At 41.8% G+C, this 17,167-nt stretch overlaps 1 pseudogene; it reads left to right on the top strand.

Annotated features, from left to right (window-relative positions):
- The first annotated feature begins 15,835 nt into the window (after positions 1 to 15,835).
- LOC115694190 (F-box protein SKIP27-like) lies at positions 15,836 to 16,678 on the top strand (annotated as a pseudogene).
- The last annotated feature ends 489 nt before the right edge of the window (positions 16,679 to 17,167 follow it).

Genomic DNA, 17,167 nt, shown 5'->3' with positions numbered 1-17,167 from the left:
CGTCAACACGTCCCAAGCCATACCATTCAATCAATTCCCAGGGCCGCCAACACGTCCCAAGCCACACTTTCCTTTCACGGACCGCCGTCAACACGTCCCAAGTCCGTAGCCCTCCGATCAATCCGGGCTCAAATTCCAATGACCGACGTAAACACGTCCCGGTCCAACACACCTTTAACGGGCCACCGTCAACACGTCTCAAGCCCGAATCCATTTGGCACATCGGCCATTCATGCCTTCACACGGACCGCCGTCAACACGTCCCAAGTCCGTAGCCCTCCGATCAATCCGGGCTTAAAATCGACAGGCAAGCACACGCCAATCAATTCAATCAATTTCACGCCAATTCCACCAAGCAATCCATATTCACAACTCAGTCCAATTCACAATTCGCCACCTCAATCCACAAACCCGACGTTCAAGTCGGCCACGCACACTCACCAAAATCAAACATATTATTTAATCCAATTCAAATAGCACAATTATATAGCAATATAATTAAATTAAACCATGCCCTAACCGTTCTAAACCCGAGACAAGTCTATAAGTACCCACGTACAAATCCAATTCACATCACAGCCCATTCCACCTGCCCACAAATCCGTCATTCACGCCTACCACATACGAACATCAAGCCCACCCACGAATGCCACAACAATATTATCAATTAGCCCACCATAATTAGTCATTAATTAAGCCCCACAATTCTCACAATTTAATCTATTAATTACGCATGCACAAAAATTGCCCACAGACCACGTTTAGCCCCTAAACCGATACTAATTATCCCCTAGACAAGTCTAATAATACCCAATGTACTAGGTAAGGTTTAGGAAGTCACTTACTTGGTTTTGGCCCGGAGAAAATCGGCTCGGGCCTAAAATGGCCCGGGTGAACAGTGCCGAACTAGGCGCGGGCACGGGTCAATCCTGGCGCGGTGGCCGGCCAACGCGGCACAATGGCCGGATCGGCCAAGGCCCTGGGCGCGCGGGCGCGGTGGCCGAACGGCATGCCCGGGGGCGCACGGCAAGTTGAACGGGCGAGGTGCCCGGGCTGAACGGGCAAGGCGCCGGGCCACGGCCGGCGACGCGCCCGGCTCGGACGGGCACGGCGCCGGGCAAGCTCGGCCACGGCCCGGGACGCTCGACCGGCGAGCTCGAGCACGGCCGGGCACGCCGGCCGGCGAGCCGCCTGGCCGGTGGCTGGCCTATGTGCCGGGCTGGGCCGGACGACGGCTTGGACGGCGACGGAGGCGAGCTACGGCGGCGGGCAGCAGCTGGTCGGCGGGCTGGGCGAGCTCGGGCAAGCTGGCCGGCGAGCTGGCTAGCTGGCCGGCGAGCTGACCGGCCGGCTGGCTGGCTGGCTGGCCGGCGAGGCGACACGACGGCGGCAACGGAGACTGTAGGGGAGAGGAAGAAAGCAGGGGCAGTGGTGGCGAGAGGGGGCGAGCTGGGGGCTGAGGGGGGTCGAACCGGCGGCGGCGACAACGACACTCAGGCGTTGGGGCGGAGCTGGGGAACCGGCTGGACGACTGGACGGCGGCTGAGACTCGTCGAACGCGACGGCAAGCGGCGGCGAGCTGAGCTCGCGCGCTCGGGAGGAGAAGAAGGTAGAGTCGGGGCGGAGCTGCCGGGCGACGCAACGGCGCGACGACGGCGAGAGGAGGACGGCGGCGACGGCGACCAGTGGGGCGGCGTCGGGGCGGAGGTGAAGGGCGGCCGAGCAATGGGCTGCGGAGGCGGGGAGGAGCATGCGGAGGTGGACGGGAGCTCGGGGAGAGAGGGGAGCGACCGAGCGACGGGGCGACCGACGGGATCTCGCTGCGGTTGGCGAGCGGCGGCGCAGCCTCGGTCGGGCGACGGCGGCGCGAGGCGGCCGGCGAGGTGCGGCCTGGGCGGAGGAAGAAGCGAAGCGAAGCAAGGGTCGGGGGCAGAAGAGACGAAGAAGAAGAGGAAGGGAAGAGGGAGAAAAGAAAAAGAAAACGAAAAGAAAAGAGGAGAGAGAAGGAGGAGACGTGAGCGGAAAAGAAGGGAGAGGGGACGTCTCGCATGCATGGGCGGACATGCGCGCCAGGAGAGAGAGAGAGAGAGAGAGAGAGAGAGAGAGAGAGAGAGAGAGAGAGAGAGAGAGAGAAGCAATGATCGCGATCCAACGGTCACGATTCGAACCCGAAAACTATCCCACGGTCCACAAAAATCCTAATTATAATTTAGGAAAAAGGGCCAAAAGAAAATAACCCAAAACACCCTACGAGAGAGGTCTACTAGTCCAAATTCGCACCCGGTCAAAAACTCCCATTTTTCCATTATTCCTGACAATCTCAACGCTGGCTACGATAATATTGACACCATCCAATTTATTTCGTCCTGAAACTCTCGAAAATCGACTGCCAAGTTCGAGGTCTAAATAACGGCCAAATTCGATCGAATGCGATTCTAGCGAAATCTCAAGATTTAAAAATAATAACCGGGAGTGATCAGTTCCCGGGCGAGATTTTTACTATAAGCGCACTGACGAAATACCCGTTTTATAAATCCCAAAAATGGGCCAAAATTCGGAATGTCACATCAACTTTTCAAATTTGGCTCAAACTGAAACCTCCATTAAATAAATTGTCATGTTATGTAATTATGATAAGATGGGGGGAGGGGGGGTCCATTGATGTGGTATCATTTTAAGAGGTCACATTGAATGCCAATATGGACAGTTAATTGTTATTTACAAAGATGAATAAATAAATAAAATATTTTTATTGTACACGAAAATGTTTAGACATAAATTATTATCGATAATGAAAATATTTTTCATTGTAATTATTTTATACGATACAAGTGGTCGTTTTTTGGAAAATGTTTTCATTTTACTCGAAACCAATGAAATCTTAAAATTTTAATCTGCATTCAAATGGGATTATATTGGTCGTTGCACTTAAAATAACTGTCGTATTAATAATTGTTGACAATTACACACATAACAAATAATATATTTTGAAAAAAAAAACTGAATGCATAAGGCTTTATTTTATGTTATTGCTCAAAAGGATCAGGACAATCCACCTAAGGCAAATTAGGAGAAAAAAAAAATTCATTCTAACAAAGCTGAGAGCGTCATCTCCCCGTCATCTCCTGGTCGTTCACATTCTTCATGACTATCTCGAAGCGTCGTACCACTAACTAGTAAAGCCAGAAAATTTTTATCCTCCACATTGGAAATATTTTCATAGGCTCGACTTAAAAGTCGTTACTCTTATTTTCTTCTGGTGCTAAGAGAAAAAGAAGATGCCTTGTCTCATGGTGAAGAAAGCCTTGTTCAATGTGAAAACGTTCGAACTTGACTTGGATTTGACCACAGTTTGCATTTTTATGATTTTCTTCTGTTAATTATAGCATACATTGTCATTGTCATTGTCAAAAAAGATTTATACAAGTCGCCTTATAATCCTAACATAAATTGTAGATAGGTCGATTATGTAAAAAAATTTATAAACTTGCGGTCTCTTTTTCTTTGTTCTCATTTATTTGTCATAATTAAGATTCAAGATGACTTAGATTTATACAATGATATCCAAATATGGTTTTGGGAGGGGAAGAGACCAATGATTGTAGAGGACTTGTCCCAAGGCTCTTGGGCGATTCTTTTGCCAAGAGAATTTATACGATGGCTTCTATATATGGTTTTGGGAGGGGGGAGAGACCGATAATTGTAGAGGAGCTTGTCCCGAGGTTCTCACGTAATTTTTTTCGCAAGGGAGGATAAGTGTTTTTTTTTTGGTGTAAAATGTAAGTAGTATATAACAGATGATGTACAGAAGTTTAAGGGCATTCCCCGGCATTACAACTAGTACTAATAATTCGAGAATATGGAGGTAGGAAGTCTCCATAAAGTAGCTAAAATAAAGTTAGCTTGCGAAGGTTTGATTTTTTGGTATAGCGAAGCTCTACCTCTTACATTTTTCTGCACCTTCGCCAAAATAATCTGAATGTCAGTTGGATTGTTTTGAAACCGCCTATGGTTGCGCTCCATCCAAGTACAATATACAATCGCTAGGAAAGATACTTTGAGGAGTTTCGCTGCCAAATCTTTGCCTCTTGTTGCTCTAACCATCCATTGAAGCTCCTCATTCCATCCCCATACATTATGCCTGATCCCATGTTGCGCAAGAATATTGCGCCAGATGCTACCTGTCCATTCGCATTGGAAAAAGGGAGGATAAGTGTTACTCACGGTAATACCAATCATCCAGAACCGGTGATTGCAAAGGACTTTGTCTTGAGGTTCACATGTAATTCTTTTAGCTAGAGAGGGTAAATGTTGCGCACTAGTAATACCATTATCTCGATTAATGAAGTAGAGAACGCGTGAGAGGAGATTCGGGCAATGTTAAGGGATTTGAATGCAAGGTGGTAGGCAAGAGTTTGATACATCAGTATCGGAGAGATTAAAGGTAGTTCTTTTGTTGTGAAATTAACTATCAAATAATCGGTTTAGGGTATTTACATTGAAGGATGAGAATTTCCTGTTAAACATGATGGCATATTAAAACGGTGGATGGTGTATCGCAACGTATGAGGAAGACACAAGTTAGAGGTAAGAAGCCCATGTCATAAGGGCATAAGTTGACATTAAGCACAATAAGAAAACGTTAGGGGCTGACCAGGTTTCTGAATGTGCTCCGCTCAGAATGTATGAAGTCAAAACTCTCTAAATCATTTCAAATAATGTTACCTCTGCCACCTATTCATTGTTGAGACGCTGCCTTCTGCTGAAACTTTAGACCGCCACTTTATTTATTTATTTATTTATTTATTTATTTTTGTTGCCACTTTGCTTGTCTAGAAAATTACCTTTGGAATTGGGACCTACTACTTTTTTCCTTTGATTTTTAATCTACGTTCAAATGGTATTATATTGGTCATTGCACTTAAAATAACTGCCGTATTAGTAACTGTTGTTGCGACAATTGTGTTGAGGAAAACCCCTATTGATTTTGAAGATGACAAAACCTTCTATGTTATTGTAAATCTAATACTTATTCTGAACAATTTTATTCCAGGTCTGTATATTCTGGAAGCTCAGAAGAAAGTTATTCAGACTTTACAAACTGTCAAGTATGTTTTTGAAGACCCACATAATCGAAGTTCTGAGATTCAGACGCAGAAGTTATTCAAATGCAGAAGCATAAGTTATTCAGATGCAGATGCAGACGAAGAAATTATTCAGACGCAGAAATTCTTCAGACGCAGACGCAGAAGTTCTTCTGATATAGACGCAGAATTTCTTCAGACGCAGAATTCAGAACATAACACAACAGTTAGTGATCTGGCATGGATTTCACAGAAGGAATGTTCTGATTGTCTCAATCTAAATCAAATTGATTGACAATCAAACATCACGACAAGAATGCATTACAACGGACAAAGCTCTACTTATGGAAACCAAGATTCTGATTGTATGGGCGACCAGAATCAGCGGGATTCAGAATCTGTCACCCAACGGCTACTCAATCCTTTCTATACAAATCTGTCCAAGGTGAAGATTGGAAGATGATCCTCTGAATGCTGTCCAACGGCTAGTTTGGAAGCAGAGGAGTATTTAAGGAGATCAACGAGCAGCAGAAGGTGTACAGAATCAAGAATCAACAAGTCCAAAGTCTGAGCATACTCCAATCATTTCTCTTGTCATTCTGAGCAAAACATTAAGATCTTGAGGGACACTTTGTAAGAGTGATTCTGTGAGATAGAGAGTCCTATCATACACAAGAGTGTTGATACTCAAAAGTTGTAATTCCTCTTGATTACATAGTGAAATCCAGCCGGTAGGCTGTAAGCGTGGGAGAGTGGACGTAGGCTTGCTATAAGCCGAACCACTATAAACTTGTGTGCAGATTTTCTATCCCTTATCTCTTACTTTACATTCTGCACATCAAGAGCACCGTCTATATAATCTGTCTTGAATCTAAATTTTATTCAGACTCTTCTGTGGTTTATTTTGTTTCCGCATAAATTATTTAAAATTGTTTTAGATCACCTATTCACCCCCCTCTAGGTGATCCTTGCTAGCTACATCAATTGGTATCAGAGCTTGGTTGCTCATTTATTGAAGTGTCTTACTTCTGAGCTAACGATCTATATGGCTAGTTATGGTGCTCCAGGGCTCATTGAAGGACAGAGCAACAACAGACCACCATATTTCGATGGCAAGGAATATAGTGTCTGGAAGAATAAGATGAAGGCATTCATAAAGTCAATTGATCACATGCAATGGGATGTCATCATCAGAGGAGTCAATCCAAGATCTTCTGATTCAAAAGAAAAGGCAGATGCAAGCTTAGCAGCAGTTCCTCCATTATCTCAAGCTGAGATATCCAAAGAGAAACCTTAGATTCCAAAGCAATTTATTCTCTCTATTGTGCTTTATCTCCTATTGAATATAAAAAAATTGCTGCTTGTGAATCAGCTAAGGAAATCTGGGATACTCTCCTTGTTACTTATGAAGGAACAGATCGAGCCAAGGAAACTCAAATTAATCTTTTGCTTGGTCAATATGAATCCTTCAAAATGAAGCCTGGAGAATCAATTGCTGATTTGTATGACAGGTTTACTGATATAGTAAACGGTCTTGCTTATCAAGGACAACCAGTTCCAGATGCAATGAAAGTCAACAAACTTCTGAGAGGACTGACAAATCAGTGGGATAACATCAAAACATCTCTTCGAGAGACACAAAGGATCAAGCCTCTATCAGTGAATGAGTTAATTGGAACTCTTCAATCATATGAGACTGAGAAACGGAATGAGGAGATTGAATCCAAAGGTAATAAATCAATTGCTTTGAAGACTAACATTGATTCTGATGCAGATTCTGAAGATGAAGACGTTGATGATGAAGAACTAGCTCTCTTTATAAAGAAGTATAAGAAAATGAAGATCAAAGGAAGAAACCTCAGAGGTAAGAAGCCTTTTGAGAAGAAGAAATTTTTCGATGAAACCGAGAGATCGAAAGATGTTATATGCTTTCACTGTAAGAAACGTGGACATATCAAGCCAAATTGTCCACTTTTGAAAAAGAAGACCAAGTTTGAGAAAGCAAAGAAGGCCTTAAAAGCAGAAACCTGGAGTGACACAGAGTGTGAAGACAGTGATGAAGATATCTCAAATTTCTGTCTAATGGCTAAGTCAGACTCAGACTCAGATTCAGATTCTGATCCCAAAGTGGAGATTGAGGTAAAACATTCTGACATGCCTCTTGAAGTATCAAATTACATTGATGAATTATGCTTTGAATTTAAGACTGCTCTTAAATGCATCTCTTCTTTGAAAAAGGAAAATTCATCACTGAGGCAACAGGATGTTTCACAAAAAGAAAAAATCGATTTCCTTCAAAAAGAATTTCATCAAGTCAAGGAAAGTCGAGATTTTCTTTCCAAAGAAAATGCGGTTTTGAAAAAGCAAGTTTCAGAAATTACTTCCCAGTTTTCAAAGGGTTCAGAAACCTTGAAGCATATCCTTTCTATCCAAATTTCTTACTACAACAAATCTGGTCTCGGATTTGCGAAGGAAAGTGATAGCTTGATTGATTTTCCAAAGGTCAAGGAGAGATTAAAACAAAGACCTCCTCGACAAGCTTATAAAAACCATTTCAAAAGGAATTTTGTAAAACCTGTTGGCCGAAGTGCACTCAGGTGCTCAAAATGTGGAGATCCACAACATTTTGAGAATGAATGTCCTAAGGTCTGGAGACCTGTTAGAAGAGATTTTGTTAAGACAGCGTATACTAATACTCAAGGACCCAAACAAATTTGGGTACCAAAGAAAACTTGAGATGTTGTGATTTTTGCAGGTTACCACAAAGAGAAAAAAGAAGTGGTACCTAGACAGTGGATGCTCTAGACATATGACAGGAGATCCAAGCATATTCGCTGATCTACACAGTCTGAATGGTGGAAAAGTTTCCTTTGGAGGAAATACCAAAGGAAAAATTGTTGGCAAAGGAACAGTTGAAATTGGAGGACTTACAATCAATGATGTCTCTTTGGTGAAAGGACTCAACTACAACTTGATAAGCATAAGCCAACTATGTGATACAGGTTTCAGAATCAACTTTCAAAAAGATACATGCTCAGGGACAAGCAAAGATTCTTCTCAAACATTTACAGGAAGGAGACATGGCAATATCTATCTTCTAGATGTCAATCCAAACTCCACTCATTGCTTGATCTCAATAAAAGAGGATGAAGATTTATGGCATAGAAGATTGGGGCATATCAGTATGAAACAAATCTCAAAGATCTCAAACAAGAAACTGGTTCGAGGTCTACCAGATTTGAAATACAAGAAAACAGAGTTATGCAATGCCTGCACTCTAGGAAAACAAGTAATAAGTTCCTTCAAGTCTATTCATCATGTTTCCACTAATCGTGCCTTGCAGCTTCTTCATATGGATCTTTTTGGACCAATCAGAACACAAAGTATTGGTGGTAAGAAATATTGTTTAGTCATCATTGATGACTTCACAAGATTCTCTTGGGTGTTCTTCCTTGCTCATAAAAATGAAGCATTTTCATATTTTTCAAAATTTGCAAAAAGAGTTCAAAATGAAAAGGGCTATTCCATTTCCTGTATTAAAACTGATCATGGGGGAGAATTTGAAAATCAAAGTTTTTCAGATTTTTGTGAGGAAAATGGCTTTCAACACAATTTTTCTACTCCTTATACACCAGAACAAAATGGTGTTGTGGAGAGGAAAAATCGTTCTTTGCAAGAAATGGCAAGAACTCTGTTGATTGAAAGCAAAATTCCTTTTCATTTCTGGGGCGAAGCAGTTTTTACAGCATGTTATATCATTAACAGAACTTTTCTCAGACCTATTCTTGAGAAAACCCCCTATGAGCTTTACAAAGGTAGAAAGCCCAACATTTCATATTTTCGTGTGTTTGGTTGTAAATGCTTTATTCTGAAAAATCCAAATAACCGCACTGGTAAGTTTGATGAGAAAGCAGATGAAGGATTTTTCCTTGGATATTCTACTTCAAGTAAAGCATACAGAGTCTTCAACAAGAATTCTCAGACTGTTGAAGAATCAATGAATGTAAGGTTTGAAGAAAACATTCAAACTCACAGAGATGAATCTGAACCATCTCCCAACATTCAAGAATTATCAGAAGATCATCAACAATCAGTATCAGAAGGAAAAGAAGAAAAAGAAGATACAATACAGACTCAACCAGAAAGTTCAGAGTCTGCAGATTTTCAGAAGAAAAGATTTGACAAAAACTGAAAACATAAATCCAGTCATCCGAAGAACCTAATCATTGGAGAAATTGAAGATGGCATCAAGACAAGATCCAAATACAAAGAGAACATCAGCAACTTGGCGTTGATATCAGAAATAGAACCAAAAGAAGTTAGTGAAGCTTTATCAGATGAAAGCTGGATCGATGCTATGCAGGAGGAACTTCAGCAGTTCAAAATCAATAAAGTATGGGAGCTTGTGCCAAGACCCAAAAATCATCCAGTAATTGGAACAAAATGGGTGTTCAGAAACAAACTGGATGACAAAGGGAAAGTTACAAGAAACAAAGCAAGACTGGTTGTAAAAGGCTATTCTCAAGAAGAAGGCATAGATTATGATAAAACATATGCACCAGTTGCAAGGTTAGAAGCCATTCGGCTACTATTAGCTTATGCTTGTTTCCATAACTTTAAATTGTTTCAGATGGACGTGAAAAGTGCCTTTCGAATGGATATATCAAAGAAGAAGTATATGTGGAACAACCACCTGGTTTCAAGAACCAAGAAAGACGATCATGTCTACGACTCAAGAAGGCTCTTTATGGTCTGAAACAAGCACCCAGAGCTTGGTACGAAAGGTTAAGTAACTTCCTTCTGCAAAATGGCTTCACCAAAGGTAAGGTTGATACAACTTTATTTGTTAAGAAAAAGGGTAAGGATTTCCTACTTGTTCAAATTTATGTTGATGATATAATCTTTGGATCCTCTAGCGAATTGCTTTGCAAGGAATTCTCAAAAAATATGCAGAACGAGTTCGAGATGAGTATGATGGGAGAATTATCATTCTTTCTTGGCCTTCAAGTGAAACAAACCAAAGATGGTACATTCATTTGCCAAGAGAAGTATGCAAAGGAGATTATCAAGAAGTTTGGATTACAGAATTGCAAGAAAACAGACATTCCCATGTCTCATTCATCCACACTGGACAAAGATGAAAATGGTAAAAAGGTTGATCAGAAGGTATATAGAAGCATGATAGGTTTATTATTGCATCTAACTGCATCTCGACCTGACATTCTTTTTAGTGTCTATATGTGTGCGAGATTTCAATCAGACCCAAGGGAATCTCATTTTTCTGCAGTAAAGAGAATAATCAAATACATTGGAACATATCCAATGTTAGGTCTTTGGTATTCCAAAGATTCAGATTTTACTCTTCTTGGATATTCGATGCTGATTTAGCGGATGTAAAGTGGACAGAAAAGTACTTCGGTACATGTCAACTGCTTGGGAATATGTTGGTATCCTGGTACTCAAAGAAGCAGAATACGGTTGCACTTTCTACACGAAGCGAGAATATGTAGCATTGGGAAGTTGCTTGTGCACGATTCTGTGGATGAAGCAAGAATTACAAGACTTTGATATTGAAGAATCAAGTGTTGCAATCAAATGTGACAACACAAGTGCAATCAATTTGACAAAAAACCCGATTCTTCATTCTCGAGCTAAGCATATTGAAATCAAGCATCACTTTATTCGAGATCATGTTCAAAATGGCGATGTGAATATTCAATTCATTGATTCTAAGAATCAATTAGCTGATATATTTACAAAACCTCTTGATAAATCTTCATTTGAGTTTATAAGAGACAAACTGTGTATCACTTATCCATTTTCTTGAAGTGTTTGATAGACAGGAATTTTTTTCAGACTCAAGTACCTTCAGTCTGAACATTTTTCAGACTCACAAAGAAAGGTACGTTCCTTATTCAAATTTTTTGGCGGGTATATTTTTGGCATTTTTGGTAGGATATTTTTATAATCATTACTTTTGGAAGCACATCAGGTATGTATTCTAATTTATCTGATAATATGTGCTTAATATATTGTAATGATATCATCATGCTCGGTTAAGCTTCAAAGTGTATATTTTCTTCCTATTTGTTTGGGATATCTTTTTATTTTCTAAAAGTAACTTTTCCTTCCAAAAATTATCCACCTCCTTTTTAAACCCGTCCTTCTCTTTTCAAAACCCTATCAGTACGATCTTTTTCTCTCAAAACCCTTCCGATATTCAGAGACTCTCCTCTTCTTCCTATAAAGATCGAAACTTTCGTCTCCAAAGGTGATCATAATGCCGGTCAAGATGGTGGCCCATAGAAGATCTTCTCGTATTCTCAATCAAGACTCAAAATCTACTGCACCGGCGGAATATTTGGAAGTTTCAAACTCAGAATCCGATCATCCTGTAGACCCTTCTGAAGCGTCAACACCTCAGCAATTGTCTCCACCAAAATCGTCTGGTAAAACTGATTTTCGGTTCAGAAGCATTAAACATGTGTGGGAACATTATCAAAGGTTGAAAAGGTTCAATGCCTCTGAGTCGGCTCTTCGTGCTTGTCTGAAAGACAACGATCTTCGCTCTGAAACTCACCTTGTGAAAACCTATTCTGATTACTGCACTAAATCTGGACAAGTTCCAACCCGTTCTACCCCACAAGAGACTTCCTCCAGAAAGGGCAAAGAAAAGGTTGGAGAAGCTTCAACTCCTTCTGAAAAGAAATCGGTCCATGTAAGCCCTAAATCCACTAGTGCTTCAAAATTTGTTGTTCCTGATGATGATGCACGATTTTTTGAGACTTTTGAGATAAAAGTGGGAATAGCATCTGGTTTGCTTAAATCAGGAGGCTTGTTCAGAAGCACTGCGCATCATATGTACTACAAGTTGTTACTTGCTAGAGGAGTAATGAACAATAGAACTGTGGATTTCGAATACCTGGAGAAGGCTGGCATTTCTGTACAGCACCTGTTTGAGAAGTTAGGGATTTATGAATTTTGTCTTCAATCTGCCAATACTTATGCTGAATTAACTGCCTACTTCTATTCCAATCTTTCAATTCTGTCACCAAATTGGATACAGTTTACTGTTGGTGACAAGAAGGTTGATTTAAAGGCGCATGAGTTGGCAAGGATAATTGGAGCCACACACTCCACTTTTACTCCATTGGCAGTAAATCTTGAAGAGGCTTCTCAGGTAGCTTCTGAAAATCCGAATTTTGCTTAAGGATCAAAGCGACATCTCTCCTATTCTGACTTATCCAGACGATCTGTGATCTTGCATAAGATCATAATAAACTGTTTGAAGCCAAAGGATGCCTCAAAAACTGACCTATCAAAATCAGAGATCAAGCTCATTTGGGCTATCTTGACAGGTCAATCTTTCTCTCTCCCTCACCTCATCATATTCCATATGTACAGAGCATTACAGAAGGATAAGGGTCATCTGCCATATGGAGCTTTAATCTCTCGTATCTTCATGTTTCTCAATCTATCTATTCCTGGTGAGTTGCGAGAAACTATGCTTCCTCGTATGTTTGTTGGAGAACGAATGCTCTCCAAAATGAAGAAATTTGAAGATATAAGGGACAGAGTAAAAGGAAAAGAGGCTGAAAAGTCAGAGGTAAAATCTGTTGGCAAGAAAATTGAGACAGTAAAGGAGCAAAGGAAAAGAACCAGTTCAGCCAGCAAGCAGCCTGATTCTCCTACCCCACTAAAAGTGTACAATAAGAAGCGTAAAATACTTCTGCATGATGAAAATGATGAAGCAGAAGCAGAACACTTTGCAACAGGAGGCTCAGAACATGTTCCTGAACCAGATCCCAAGGTTTCAGAATCCATTCATGCAGAACATGTTTCTGAAGATCCATCACCTGTTCAGGGGGAGATTCCACCAGAATCAGCCATAGGGTAAAATCAGTCTGAGGAAGCTAATGTCCAAGGTCAGCCATCCGAAAATCAGAACATCCTTTCTATTCTGCTTGAGATTAAAGACAAGCAAGCTGCTCTAGAACAACATATGCAGAATCTACAGAACATTGTTGAGGAAAACACTAAGGCTCAACAACTACAGGCAGCAGCAGATAAAGCAGCATTAGAGGAAGCCATTACTATATGCTCATCCAACATGGATAAGGCCATAAGTCAATGCAGTTCAAAGATTGAGGAGGCTGTCTCAATATTGGAAAATTTTCAACTGATTCGTACTCCTAAAAAATAGCATGTTTTTCAACTTTTCTCTCCACATTTTTGTAAATTGGTCTGTAATATATATCATACTTTTTGTTCGACTGGTTGATTACTTAATCTCAGTACATTATTCTATCTATTATTATACTTTTTGTTGATGATAAAAAGGAGGAGAAATTATATGCAGATTTGAAGATTCACAGGTTATATTCAAAGGAAGAAAGACACAGATATCAACAAAGTTTGCTCTTTCAATCCGTGTTTAATGAGCTTAATATGTTTATTTATTTTCAAAATAATTCAATCTGCAAAGAAAGTTTTGTCACCATAAAAAATGGGGAGATTGTTGAGGAAAACCCCTATTGATTTTGAAGATGACAAAACCTTCTATGTTATTGTAAATCTAATACCTATTCTGAACAATTTTATTCCAGGTCCGTATATTCTGGAAGCTCAGAAGAAAGTTATTCAGACTTTACAAACTGTCAAGTATGTTTTTGAAGACCCACATAATTGAAGTTCTGAGATTCAGACGCAGAAGTTATTCAAATGCAGAAGCAGAAGTTATTCAGATGCAGATGCAGACGCAGAAATTCTTCAGACGCAGACGCAGAAGTTCTTCTGATACAAACGCAGAATTCAGAACATAACACAACAGCTAGTGATCTGGCATGGATTTCACAGAAGGAATATTCTGATTGTCTCAATCTAAATCAAATTGATTGACAATCAAACATCACGATAGGAATGCATTACAACAGACAAAGCTCTACTTATGGAAACCAAGATTCTGATTGTATGGGCGACCAGAATCAGCGGGATTCAGAATCTGTCATCTAACGGCTACTCAATCCTTTCTATACAAATCTGTCTAAGGTGAAGATTGGAAGATGATCCTCTGAATGTTGTCCAACGGCTAGTTTGGAAGCAGAGGAGTATTTAAGGAGATCAACGAGCAGCAGAAGGTGTACAGAATCAAGAATCAACAAGTCCAAAGTCTGAGCATACTCCAATCATTTCTCTTGTCATTCTGAGCAAAACATTAAGATCTCGAGGGACACTTTGTAAGAGTGATTCTGTGAGATAGAGAGTCCTATCATACACAAGAGTGTTGATACTCAGAAGTTGTAATTCCTCTTGGTTACATAGTGAAATCCAGCCGGTAGGCTATAAGCGTGGGAGAGTGGACGTAGGCTTGCTATAAGCCGAACCACTATAAACTTGTGTGCATATTTTCTATCCCTTATCTCTTACTTTACATTATGCACATCAAGAGCACCGTCTATATAATCTGTCTTGAATCTGAATTTTATTCAGACTCTTCTATGGTTTATTTTGTTTCCGCATAAATTATTTAAAATTGTTTTAGATCACCTATTCACCCCCCCCTCTAGGTGATCCTTGCTAGCTACATCAAATTGCACACATAACAAATAATAGATGTCCAAAAAACTGAATGCATAGAGCTTTGTACTAAGTTATTGATCAAAAGGAACAGGACAATCCACCTAAGGCAAATTAGGATAAAAAAAAAATTCATTCTTGCATAAAACCTTTTACAGACACCTCGAAACAAAGCTGAAAGCGTTGTCTTTGTCTCCTGCTCGTCTCCTGGTCGCGCAAATTCTTCATGACTATCTCGAAGTATCGCTCCTCTGACTAGAAAAGCCGGAAACTTTTTCCTCCCACTTTGGAATGATTTCATGGGCTTTGACCTAAAGTCGTTGTCGCTGTTCTTTCGGTGCTAAAGGAGAAAATATTCAGTGGTTAGCGCACGCCAAGTCATCCGCTACGTGGCGCGCATGAGCTTAGTTGGCTCCACTCAATGGGAGACACGTGGCGCTGAGTTGGACTTGCTGAAAAATAAAAAAAAGGCTTTCTTTTCTCTACGTGGGGACAGAGCTGAAAAATTAAGTTCCCGCCTAAAACATCCCCCCTCTCTCTCTCCTCTTTTCAATTTCCAAGGCCCTTATTTACCTGCACTCCTGGGGAAGAACAGCCAAAACACACACTCTCTCTCTTTCTCCACCGCCTCCGCCTTCGCCTCCGCCTCTGCCTCCGCCTCCACCTCTCCCAAGAGCCCCGCCGGTCGCTCCGAGCTCAGATCTGCGCCCAAGAGGGAGAGCCCCGCGTCGCTGCGAGCTCGGATCTGCATCTGGCACGTCGCCTCCCCCAAGAGCCCCTCCCTCTCAGTTGCTGGATCCCGAGCCCCTCCGCCTCCGCCGAGCTCAGATCTGCGCTCAAGAGGGAGAGCCCGCGTCGCTTTCTTGTTCTTTATCTTGAGTCCCCCATATGCTGAGTTTTCTTTACTGTGTGCCTGAGCAGCACCGTAAAATGGTTTCTTGACGCAAAGCGTGAACGAGAAGCAGCGAAATCACTCCGAGTACACACACACACACTTCACACGAATCGATCGAATCCGACCAGGTTCGTGTCTTTTAGCTCCTTCGATGTCCGACGAATTCGTTCTCGGACGGTGGTTTTGATGCGCGGTTTTGCGCGCTTCGTTCGTTTCCTGTTTGTGGGTGTTCTTCATTACTGACTATGGTTTGGTTTCTGCAGAGGGGGGAGTAGTAGAAATGGCGTTGTACGGTTTGGACTCGAAGGCATGCGTAGTTGGAGGGCAGAGCGAGGTGAGGGATGGGGAGGAGGCATTGGGGTTCGGGCTCGTGAGGTGCACGCGGGGTCTCGGGAGGAAGAGGGTCGGGATCTCGGAGGGCCCCGATGCGGCGGCGTGGCAGGCCGAGTCGGCAGAGTTCAGAGCTCCGCTGAAGAGGCAGTGCAGCGCGAGGCTGTTGCTCGACGGCTCCGAGAAGTCCAGTCTCGAGGCCCTGCCTCAGGACATTCTGGTGAGTTGGCTTGCGCTTTCGATTTGCTCGAATGCTGCTTAAATCAATGCCCGGTTTGGATTATGATATGATACTTTATAATGGGTTTTAATGATTGAGCATTTTGGGTTTAACGGATTAGGATACTCGGTCACGTCGTGCACGGCGATTTGAAGGAGCTGTTTCGCGTGCCCAAGACAATCAAAGAAGCTGTAAGTTCATTTGTAGTAATAGTATTGCAATTTTTCTATGCTCAATTTGTTTCTTGCGGGGCGGCGGTTGATTCGTTTCTTCTGCTGCAGACTGTCGTGGCGAAGCAGTGGCATTTTGCGTACACAATGCCCACGAAGATCCGCGCGTTCAGGAACTCGATCGATCCGCAGAACTCGAGTGACTGCAAGGAGATTGAAGCCCGAAACGCCCTATTGAGGACTTTCAGGTCGTGTATCAGCCAGAGGAAGCTCGTGGATGTCACGACAGTGCTGTTCGCCTCGCCCGATGATGGCAGTGGACCCGGAGAGGTCTGTTCATGGAAACTGAGATATGAATTAATCAGCTTAGTGCTCCAGATCCGGGTTCTGTAGAGTATAGATAAATTTCTCATTGTAGATTGGTTGACACGGATTTGGCGGGGAGAGAGACGGAGACGATGAATAGGGTTATGATGAACATGTAGAAAGAATCATTGAGCCGCGGTTTCTTCAAATGTTTCATTGAAGATGGATTGGCTTCAGAAGCTTATTTTTTTTGTGTGTACATTGTAAAGAGACAGATTTTTAGGTGATTTCCGAGTTGTTTGAAGGGCCATGGGCTATCCTATGGCCCTTCCCATGCTGATAAAAACACGAGAGAGAAGTGCAGAGTTAATCCTGCGCTCTCCTTGTTCTGTGTAATAAACCTGAGAAATGATATATTTGCTTCTGTTGTTCTATTCTTATCTTGGTTTCATCTGTTCTTGTGTGTGATCACTTTGAAATCTGTGGCCTGACTTGCACCACCACCATCACTTTTGTATGCTTTTGACAATTTTAATTTTGAATCTTTGATGATTTGCATTGATATCTCCAAGGGTCTTGGAAAGGT

Source organism: Syzygium oleosum, unplaced genomic scaffold (assembly GCF_021117445.2).
Source record: "Syzygium oleosum isolate NSW1041296 unplaced genomic scaffold, Sole_v2.1 Sole_v2.01, whole genome shotgun sequence".
NCBI lineage: Eukaryota > Viridiplantae > Streptophyta > Magnoliopsida > Myrtales > Myrtaceae > Syzygium > Syzygium oleosum.
Note: the sequence above shows the minus strand (reverse complement) of the source record. Positions and strands in the feature narration are given on the sequence as shown.